The 5,511-nt window shown below is 38.7% G+C and overlaps 1 long non-coding RNA gene across 1 annotated transcript; it reads left to right on the top strand.

Annotated features, from left to right (window-relative positions):
• Positions 1-2,699: 2,699 nt before the first annotated feature.
• On the top strand, positions 2,700-3,685 carry LOC125372131. Its single transcript, XR_007217987.1, has 2 exons — positions 2,700-3,189; positions 3,463-3,685. It is a non-coding gene; the product is annotated as an uncharacterized LOC125372131 (long non-coding RNA).
• The last annotated feature ends 1,826 nt before the right edge of the window (positions 3,686-5,511 follow it).

The following is a 5,511-nucleotide window of genomic DNA, read 5'->3' on the forward strand; positions in this document are numbered from 1 at the left end:
CTCACTTGACACTTCCTTCTACAAAATAACGTCGTCCAATTTACGACGTCATCAAGTTGCGAGGGCATGTTCAAATATCCAGAAATGACGTCATGATAGAACAATGTTTGATCGTGAAATAAACCAGTTGCGATTTATCGCGTAGCTATCTTACACATGGAGACTCACCCATAATGCCTCGGAGAGTAAATCACTTGTTTTCTGTAAAACACGCCAGCTTCATAATAAAGTAAGCTACAAGTTTGGCGATGCTTCAAATGATTCACTGACTTGACAACTCTGACTGTCAAATATAGCGGAGTAACCATAAACAGTAACGTATTCGTAAAGACAGAGTCTTGACGTAATGCTCAAAAGCAAGAAAATGTGTTAATTCATTCCGACCACTTGGCCTTAAAGATTCTCATCTCCACTCTACACTTGTGTCAAAATATGGACTACAATGATTCTATCCACAAACTTTTATGGATGTGAATCGTTACCAGCATTACACGGAGTTTGAAATGATTGAATGTACACATCTTTGCTCGTCATTTACCATGGCTTGGAAAAAGACACCCAACAGATTCGTCTATTTCTAACTTTGGAATGTGGTCAATGAATGGCTATATAGATAAATGTAAATTACAAATATCAGGAAGGCTCTGCAATAACGTTTGTAACTCAACAACAAGGAATCCATTCTGTGCTCATATTGCTACCAACCATATTCTCAATATTAGTGAGTGAGTGAGTGAGTTTTACGCCGCTTTTGGCAATATTCCAGCAATACGACGGCGGGGGACACCAGAAATGAGCTTCACACATTGTACCCATGTCGGGAAGCGAACCCGGGTCATCGGCGTGACGAACTAACGCTTTAACCACTAGGCTACACGACCGCCCCTCTCAATATTAGCCGCCCGGTAAGCACATGCAGCAACCTTCTATATACATGTACTGCTGAAAGTATCATATAGACAAATATACTGAACCGCAAAAGAAACGTCGACCCAAGTAACATTACATGAAAAGTTGTCATTTAAATATCTGGGTAATTTTTGTCAAAGTTTCTAAAATTTAACATTACCTTGTCCGGAAAAATGAAATTTGATGATTAAAAAACAAAGCAGATGACAATAAAACTGATCTCCCAAACGCATCACGGCAACGGTCGTGGTAACCCGATGTACGTGAGTTCCGTGTAAATTGAAATGCACACGCGGTCCCCCATTTCTTGCCCTATAAAAATCCAACAAGATCGGATAACATTCATTCGTTATTGAATTGCTACCACATGCCAAGAAATCAGCGACACCAAGCCCTTGGACGATTGCAAGCTGGACATACCGCCCGGCAAGTAGCCAATGCATTTTAAGTCCACGTAAGGACCATGCACAGGCTCCAACAACGGTACCAGACCACCAACACTACAGATGAGCGACCACGTAGTGGAAGACCAAGGGTCACCACCCGGCGTCATGATCGTCAGATTGTGCGACAGCATCTTCAAGATCGCTTTGTTATTGCTGCGGAAACTGGTCGACAGACCATGGGGACACACCAGCGACACATTAGTGCGGACAGCGTGCGTCGACGATTGACGAGCAGACACCTCCACTGTCACAAGCTACACCGAGGACCCCTTCTGACACCACGTCATCGCCGGGACCATCTTCAGTGGGCAACACAGCACCAGCATTGGCGCCACTAGCAGTGGAGAAGAGTCCTCTTCTCAGACGAGAGCCGTTACTGTATCTCAAAAGCCGATGACAGGGTGAGAGCCTGGCGACGTCGTGGGGAACGTTATTCGGATGCTTGTATTGTTGAGAGAGACTCGTTTGCTGGGGTGGAATTGGTCTTGCACAGAGGATCGGCCCCGTGGTCTTCCAGAACATCGGTCCAGCGAGAGGCAATGGTGTCACAGCAGCTCGGTACATTGATCAAGTCTTGAGACCACACGCCATACCTCATTTGGCACGTCGCCGCAACCACGAGTTTCTGCATGATGACGCCCGTGCCCACACTGCGAGAGCAACAAGAGACTCCCTCCAGCAGAATGGCATCAGAACCATGCAATGGCCTGCCCTCAGTCCCGATTTAAGGTCCACTGAACTGCGTCAGGCGTTCCTCAGAGTGTGGGCTCAAGTGCCTATGGCCTTGATCAACCGCCTAATTCATTCCATGTTTCGACGTTGCACGGCAGTCATCAAGGCACATGGCGGACATACGAGATACTGACTTGTGATACCATTTTCTCAGAGACTAGTGTTGTGTTTCACTTGATGATCAGTTTTGCCAAGTTTCATCTTTTTAATATGTCTCAAAGTATGTTTACAGTGTTTGGAAAAATCAGGTTTCTCATATATCTATCCATGGTGACGTTTCTTTTGCGGTTCAGTATATATCAAAGAATATACTGATAGTGATTCACTCTCAACTAAGTCGGTTTGGCGAGCTATTGTAATCAGACGTCTGTCACAATGAACTAAACATTTGGAGAGAGATACCAGCACTGCGACCAGATCTCCCACGGTAAATACAATTCATACATGGTTACAAATGCATGTTCTTTATGATGGTTGGTTGGTTTGTTGTTTTATGCCGCACTCAGCAATATTCCTATATGACGGCGGTCTGTAAATAATGGAATCTGTACCAGACAATCCAGTGATTGACATCATGAGCATCGATCCCGCAATTGGGATCGATGACATGCTTCAACCAAGTCAGAGGGCCTGACCACCCGATCCTGTTAGTCTCCTCTTACGACAAGCATATTTGCCTTTTACGACAAGCATGGGTTGCTGAAGACCTTGTGTAGATGCAAGATTTCCTAATGTTTGAAAGTATGAACTGTTAGAAATGAAATGACATGAAATCAAGTTAAAATTATTACAATTGGTTTAACTTATTATCCATGGTGGTCCAATGATTAAGACACTTTATTATTACACTTATGTTCTAAAGTTCAATTTCCACGTCATATTAATCAATTCTAAGATAAGTGTATACAGTGTTTACATGTTCTCAGTAACTTTCCACTACCCTGTGACCTTAACCTTCATGTGCAATGTTAAAGCTCACAGGTCACGTCACGACCTCTTTAAAGCTCATGCATTTCGAAGCACATGCTCACCAGTGTGTATTGGACCTCCATGCTGCCAGGTTCTCACCTTACTGCCAGCTATATTTGAACTAAATACACATGTGAGTACCTTTCCCTTTCATTCTTAGGTTTTATGTTTATTTCTGAACACCCTGAAATTGTATATATGCCAAAATATTAATTTAGTTCAAAATTGTTTAGATATTTCACACAACTGTTACATTATATTTGCAAATGTGTGGTTGTTAATTTTGCATATTTCCAATGTAGTCAATGTATTTATTGCTTCAGTTGGATGTAATTTTGAATGTGTTTAATACTAGGAAAATTGGTAAATATTTTCTGAATTTACAGAAAGTTATTGTTTATTGTAGTTTTCTGAACCTCATCAACAGTTCAACTCATCAACAGTTCAACTCATCAACAGTTCAACTCATCAACAGTTCAACTCACCAACAGTTCAACTCACCAACAGTTCAACTCACCAACAGTTCAACTCACCAACAGTTCAACTCACCAACAGTTCAACTCACCAACATGGCTCCAAGTATAAACTGTAAACTGTCAAACGTCACGCAATAAACCCTGTTGATGCGAGTATTAGTTTTGTGTTCTTGCATCCACACCTAGTCTTCACGGGTTTCTTTATAATGTAATGCATATCTATATAATTGGGGGCGGTCGGGTAGCCAAGTGGTAAAGCGTTCGCTCGTCACGCCGAAGACCCGGGTTCGATTCCCGACATGGGTACAATATGTGATATTGCTGGAATATTGCTAAAAGCGGCGTAAAACCATACTCACTCACTCACTATATAATTGAAGTAATGAGAAAAAACTCGTAATTTCGAGAAAATAATTGATATAAGGAGAAAATAATCGAAAATTACGAGAAAACTCGAAGCAACGAGAAAATAATTGAAATAAACAGTAAATGATTCAAGAAACGAGAGAAAAAAATCGGAATTTCGATTAACGAGAGAGAAATCAAAATCACGAGAAAATAACTTTTTTAAATCGATTTTTTTTTAAAATAAGCTTGAATGACTAACAAAAATTGTGGCAACGAGAACAAGCTCGTAATTTGGGGTAAAATATAATATAATTAAAACAAGAATAACGAGAAACTAATCGAAATTACAAGAAAATAATCAAAGTAATGAAAAAAACAAATCGAAGTCACGAGAGAAAAAACATGAAGCAACGAGAAAATGATTGAAATAAACAGTAAATAATTCAAGTAATGAGAAAAAATCGGAGTGCCGACAAAATAGAAATTTCGAGTTTTAAAATTTGCTTGAAATATCGAGTAAATAAGGTAACGAGAACAACCTCGTAATTTCGACAAAATAATTGAAGTAATGAGAAAGTAATCGAATTAAGGAGAAAAAACACGAAGCAATGAGAAAATAATTGAAATATACAGTAAAAAAACCCGGAAAAATGGAATTTCGAATCTTGAAATAACGAGAGAAATCGAAATCACAAGAAAATAATCGAAGTAACGAAAGAATAATAAAAATTTCGAGTTTTTAATAAGCTTAAAATCACGGCAATATAATCGAGGTAAGGAGAACAAACTCGTAATTTCGAGAAAATAATTAAAATAACGAAACTAATCGAAATTACAAGAAATTAATCGAAACAATGAGGAAAAATCGAAGCAACGAGAAAATAATTGAAGTAATGAGAAAAAAATCTGAATTTCGAATTTGTTGAACTTGAACACACGAGAGAAAAATCGAAATTACGAGAAAATAATCAAAGTACTGAGAAAATCATCGAAATTTCGAGTTTTTGAAATAAACTTTAAATAACGAGAACATAATCGAAGCAACGAGGACAACTCTTAATTTCGAGAAAATAATTCAGATACGAGAATAAAGAGAAAATAATCGAAAATGCGAGAAAATAGTCGAAGTGACGAGAGAAAACACGAAATTTCGAGTGTTTTTAAATAACTTGAAATATAAACGAGAAACCAATTGAAATTGCCAAAACATAATCGAAATAACGAGAAAACACTCGGAAGTTCGAGAAAATAAAACAAATAATTGAAATAACGATAAAAATAAATATATATGGTACCAAAGTTGCACCATCAGGCTTTCATAATGTGGCACTGGTTCATTCTTATACTTGAAACAGACAATTTTAAATGTGTCCATGGTTGAATATTTTCGAGCCGAGGGATTTATTTGTACATGAGGTCCTGAAAAACTGATGCATTTACTTGACAAATCTCTTACTCTATGACGCCTTGTTTATATATATATGTTTAAAATGACAAATTTCTGAACCTGTGAAACTGTGGTGCCCTGGGGTGAAATGGGCTTTGATTCATAGACTTCTGTGTACGAAATGTTTTTGCGTCTATGCTAGGAAACAATCTTATCATTGTGCAGCATTTTCAATTGCTTGTGA

The sequence above is a fragment of the Haliotis rufescens genome, unplaced genomic scaffold (assembly GCF_023055435.1).
Source record: "Haliotis rufescens isolate VD_foot unplaced genomic scaffold, xgHalRufe1.0.p SCAF_36, whole genome shotgun sequence".
NCBI lineage: Eukaryota > Metazoa > Mollusca > Gastropoda > Lepetellida > Haliotidae > Haliotis > Haliotis rufescens.